Raw genomic sequence first — 6,505 nt, forward strand, 5'->3', positions numbered from 1 at the left:
TGGCTTATGCTGGATCCTGGATACATTCATTTGCACTTCATATTAGGTTCATAGGTTGATGAGGATCTACATGTTTTCCTTGATCGGTGGGATTAACTTCCCCTAGATGATTTCAATCGTCATTCCTTGCATATATTTATAAGATTTGATCTTGCAGATTTTTAGGTTTCTTGATTTTCACTTTTCATCATTAGTCTTTGTGAGTCACCATTAACTTCAACTGAGTGGTTGAGTGTGTTTTCCTACAAAAAGAAAAGTCTTGGTATGTCAGTATCACCCGGTTTCTCAGTTGGAGTAGGTAGAACTGATTGTATCAGCTACTTCTCAAGGCTTCCATGGAGCCTCACTTGTCTATATATATATATATATATATATATATATATATATATATATTAGTCTCTCTGAAGTTTCAGAGTGAAGTTTCAATTTTGTCACACTTTTCGGTCAAATTTTTTCACCATAAGTGATTCAATATTTAAATATGCTATTCAAGATCATCTCTATAAAGTTTCATCCAATTTGACAATGATTTGAGCTTTCAAAATTGAGATTTACACGAACGGTTCACGTTGAACAGTTTTAATTCATTCATTGATTCAATCTAATTTCAATACCTTAACGATGTCCGAATTAGATGAAATTTTGTAGAGATGATCTTGAATAGCATACCTAAATATTGAATCACTTATGGTGAAAAAAATTGACCGAAAAGTGTGCCAAAATTGGAACTTCACTCTGAAACTTCAGAGTGAACCTTTACTCTGGATAGGGTATATATATATATATATATATATATATATAGTCATATATATATATATATATATAGTCTAGCTCTCTTTCTTTGTATATATTTTTCTAGGGTGTCTTTCTTTTGAGAAAATTATCTTTATACATGTCTATGATAGTGAGGTAGAACAGTTGAGAGTCTATGATAGTCTAAAACAGGATAGAAACATAGTTTGTTATCCACATGTTGTTGTAAGCCTGTTGTAAAGTGTTGTGTCATATAGTGGAAAATTTTGTCTTTCAAGAGCTAAGGTCACGTAGATTTTCTCCCTGCATTTAGAATTTTTGCTAGTAAAAAACATCTTTGTGTTGTTTATCTTACTGAGTTTTTATCTTTGTTTAAGTCTGAATATCATGATAGCACGTACCCGTACCCTTGCTATCTGTGTGTACTTAAAGCGCAAAAAAATTATTACACTCCTATTCACTCCCCTCTAGGACCTACAATACCTTTATTGTGGAACATTGCAAAAAAAAATATTACAGTCACTATTGTTGATGTTATTGCTCAATATTACAGTCACTATTGTTGGCATACTAGAAATCGGGTTGTCTTTCAGCTTAGTTCCCTCGCTTTCTAACGAAAACCTTATCTGAGGCTTCTACTTTAGGAAGTAATTATTGCAAGGCCAACCAAAAGTTGTCTCATCAAAATGGAATCCCCCCGAATTACAACCAGATTAAAATCAATTTGAATGGTTATCCTGTAAAGCAAAATTCAGGTTCTATCGGATTTGTTTTCAGAAGTTCAAAGGGTAATCATGTTTTGCATGAAGCTACAACTCTTAGGGATGCTTTACATGCTACTAAGTTCCACAACTTTCAGCACGTTTTGGTTGAAGGTGATTCTAAATTGCTCATGGATTGTGTTCTTCATAAAAAGGAGGTGCTTTGGAGGATCAAATCTTGGGTTGAAGATATATGGAAGCTCGCTTATGGTTTTTCTTTCATTCGTTTTAGGCTATTTATAGAGAAACTAATTTTGCAGCTCATTAATTTGCTAATATTGATTTACATGATCCAAATGTGCATAACTACCTCCCCCTCTAAGTTGGCTTGCTAATAATATCATCATGCACATTGCATTGAAGATCAAGTATGTGGAATGAAGCCATGTTATGGAGGAATACCGAAAATGAAAATGCAACAAACTTATAAAGATAAAAAAATAACACAAAAGATACAAAAATAATAAAACTACTCAGGACAGTCAGGGCACCCATGCCACCAAAGTGGGCACCCCAAATATAAAACGCATGCTTGGATTCGGATCCGAATCTAGAACCTATAGTGCGACCCATGCCCACGTGGCAAAAGCCTACATAGACTAGCAAGCCACAGGGGAGAGGAAACGTTCGGTAACGTTATATGCAACAGATTTTGAAAAATGATTTATAAAATGAAAACATTGAATTAGATTTTGCATTTTTACAAGATCGTAAAAATAAACCATGAGAAGAAGATCATAAAATATGTTGAATGGTGCATACTCAAACATCACCATTTGACTCATTAAAATTTATCTCCAGATCTAAGAGACGAACCCACCCCCCACCCATATGAGGGGAAAGTAATAAGATTAAACAAATGAAAGTCCAAACTATATCTTTATACTCTTCCTTACTAATACATGTCCGCTTGTCTTCCACGATCTCACTCTCAATCAGCTCCAGGTTTAAACATCTATCAAATAACCAAGATTGTTTGATCAATAATTCTCTCCAATGATCAATTCGACCTGCAACCCAGAAAAGCAATTGCTTTATTGAGAAAACTTGCAGAGTTGCAGCGGGTGCTTGCTTCTTCTTGTTAGCATGAGTCAACAAACAACAAACAATCTCACCAACCAAATCTATAGCCGTACTAATTGACAAATCTGTATTTGGTTTCATACTAGATAAACAGTAGTTTAGATCTCTATAAATACCTTGTAATTGTTCATATCAATTAAGAGAGAATATATACCTTTTCTACTTGGTATCAGAGCCTCCGTGCTCTGTTTTTCTGGGCAATTTTCCCCGTTTTTTTCCGGCAGGCTACTGCCTTCTTGCTCGCCGCTGCCTCCTCCCCTCCGGCGCTCCATCACCGCTGTTCCCCGGCACTCCCCGACGTCGCCCTTCACCTGAGCCAAGCCCGACATCGCCGACACTCCTCCAGCGCTCCCGCTGATTCTCGGCCCGACGCCGTCCGCTCCGCTCTCTCCCCGACGTCGTCCTCTAGTCACCGCTGCGCCGCTGTTGCTATCTCCGCGCCCCCCGCTCCGACGTCGCTCGCCGCTCCTCAGTCGCCGCACTTCACCGGACGTGTTCTCCTCCAAATCGCAGAAAATCAAATCAACCCCAAATCGCAGAAAATCAACCCTAAATCGATCTCCCGACCCGGTTCAATTAAAACCCGGCCCGAACTCGACCCGGCCCAGCCCATAAACGGTGCGGCCCGGCCCACTCGATCCGACCCGGATTTATCCCGGGTTCGACCCGACCCAGATACGACCCGACCCGACTTCGACTCGACCCGACTTTGACCCGACCCGACTTCAAATCTGACCCGCACCAGATCCGACCCGGCCCAGAATTCATATCTCTTTAATGTCAGTGTAGGTGCACTGACAGTGAACGTGCACCGAAGACAGGTTCTTATCAGTTTTTTTGGTGTTTCCGCTGCATAAATCCTGATTCTGTTTTTTCCATTTCCTTTCCAATGGGTTCTGGAGACAAAACTGATGTTCCGAAATTTGAAGTATCTGTCAAGAGTTCTGACAGTGGGTCCTTTAGGGGTACTAAACTCAATGGAACCAATTTTCGTAAATGGAAACGACTTATGGCGGCTCATCTTCGCGGCATGCACAAGATGGGGCATGTAACCGGAGTCACTCAGGCTCCTAGTAAAGATGATATTATTGCCTACACTAAATGAGACGATGATGATGGCCTTGTGATGTCCGTCTTGTGGAAAGCTATGAATGACGAAATAATTGATTTGGTGGAGGCATGTGACACTGCGCAGGCAATATGGCTGACACTTGAAGGCTTATACACTAATGATTCTGATTTCATACAGGTTCATGAGTTAATGTGCACCGCTTTGGCGATGCAACAAGATGGGCAACCGGTGGCGTAATATTTCACCAAACTAAGAAATATTTGGGCAGAGATTGATGTGAAACGTCCTTGCATGATCAAACATCAGGAGGATATTGTTTGGTACCAACGTGAGAAGGAGCTTGAGCGAGTCCACCATTTTCTGAAAGGTCTTGATACTAAACATAACAGTGCGAAAGGGGAATTACTCCGCCAGACCGAACCCCCTAGCTTAATTACAGCTTTCACCTATATCCGTAAGGATGAATCTCACCAGGAAAGTCTTCATCAGACACAAGTTGAAGTTTCCAGCCTTACTATTCATACTAGATCTTCAGCACCACCCCTTCAGCAGGCCACTTCATCTCCACTTCATCACCGAGGACCACCACCAGGTTTCGGGAACCAGCCCCGCCCTCCTTGTTCTTATTGCCATGATACAAACCATGCTCGTGCAACCTGTTGGAAGTTGTATCCACACCTTAGGCCCCAAAGGCCTAATTATCGTCCTAAGGCAAAAGCAGCTATTCAACTGGTCCAGGAACCAGATATTTATGGTGTGGTTGGACATGATCATCATACAGCAGGAGGAGCAACACCCATAGCATCAATAGTTGGTCGTAGTAAGATTGGTATGGCTTTACATATTTCTCACTTTGATGGTTTTGATACATGGATTATTGATTCTGGTGCGTCTGATCATATGACTTATGACAAATCTTATTTTACTATATTATATCCCCCACCAGTACCATATGTTACTAATGCTAATGGTGAAGCCTTCCCCGTATTAGGAAAAGGATCAGTTCGTATTACTCCCACAATAGAGCTTCACAATGTCTTATATGTACCTACTTTATCTCATCATTTGATATCTGTCCCACAAATGAACACTGAAGCTAAGTGCTCTGTGACATTTTTTCCGATGTATGTGATATTTCAGGATCTTCTCACCGGGGAGTTAATTGGTCGGGGGTATCTACGGGGCAGGTTGTTTCATCTGGATCAGACATATGCGGGGGAAAAACCAGGGGCACAGTCCCGGATCGCTTTGCTCTCCACTTCTGATAAGCTAAGTGAAGTTTGGTTATGGCATCGTCACTTGGGGCATCCTTCATTTAGTGTTATGAAAAAATCCATGCCTACTTTGTTTATTGGTGTGGATGAGTCAGTTTTTCGTTGTGAAACATGTGTTTTAGGCAAAAGTCATCGGTCTACTTATTCCCCTAGTACTTCTAATAAAAGTATTCTTCCTTTTGAATTAATTCATTCTGATGTTTGGGGACCCTCCAAAGAATCTACTGTGTCGGGAATGCGGTATTATGTGTCATTTATAGATGATTGCACACGTCTTTCATGGATTGTTCTTCTAAAAACCAAAAAGGAGGTTTTTTCAGCTTTTCAAGCCTTCTATACCACTGTCCAAAAACAATATAATGCCACAATTAAAATTCTTCGTTCTGATAATGGGGGGGGGGAATATGTGAATCGTGTCTTTCAGGAGTTTTTTAACACACACGGAATTATTCATCAAACAACGTGTCCTTACACACCTGAGCAGAATGGAGTTTCCGAAAGGAAAAATCGTCATTTACTTGATATGGCTAGGTGTATTCTCTTTAGTGCCCATATGCCTAAATACCTTTGGGGTGATGCTGTCATAACTTCCGCTCACCTCATTAATCGTCTTCCATCTCGTGTCCTTGAAGGCAGAGTTCCATATGAGGTGCTTGTTTCCCATGTTTCCTTACCCTCTTTTCATAATCTTCCAGCCCGTGTTTTCGGTTGTGTTGCTTTTGTCCATCTTCCAAAACATCAGAGGTCTAAGTTGGATGCCCGAGCGGTTAAATGTGTGTTCGTTGGATACGGAGGACATCAAAAAGGGTACAGATGCTTTCATCCACCTACCAGATAGTATTATGTCACTATGGATGTTTCTTTCTTTGAGGACATGAGCTATTTTACATCTTCTGATACTGCTCTTCACGGGGAGATTTCATATTTTGAAGAACTGTATCATGAAAAGGGGGAGACAAGTCAGCCAGGAGATATGGTGCCAGATTCGGTTGGGATTACTGATGTGTCAGCTACACATGCACCACCAGATGATTCTGGTATAAACACTCCAGAGATTCAGGTACCGGAAGCTGAGAGCACAACTGCCTCCCCTACTGTTATTTATACCCCTGACCAACGTTCCCCTGGTACAGAAGATCACTTATCTGAGGTTAGTAATTCTATTGGGACTAGTACTAGTGAAGCTAATAGTAGACAATATATACTGCCAAATAGGTCTACTCGGGGTCAGCCAACAAAAAAATATGAACCTACCCTTCAGGCTAAAGCTAAGTATCCTGTGGCAAATTTTATGTCTACTAAAAGATTATCTAAGTCATATGAATCATTTGTGAATCAAATTTCTGCTGTATCAATACCTAACAAAGTGCAGGATGCATTAGAAGATCCAAAATGGAGGAAAGCGATGGAGGAAGAGATGGAAGCATTACATAAGAACAATACGTGGGAGCTTGTATCTCCACCACATGGCAAGAAGGCAGTGGGATGTCGTTGGGTGTTTACAGTAAAACATAATCCAGATGGGTCAGTAAGCCGGTATAAAGCACGCCTAGTAGCAAAAG

This window comes from Argentina anserina, chromosome 1 (genome assembly GCF_933775445.1).
Source record: "Argentina anserina chromosome 1, drPotAnse1.1, whole genome shotgun sequence".
In the NCBI taxonomy this organism is placed as follows: domain Eukaryota; kingdom Viridiplantae; phylum Streptophyta; class Magnoliopsida; order Rosales; family Rosaceae; genus Argentina; species Argentina anserina.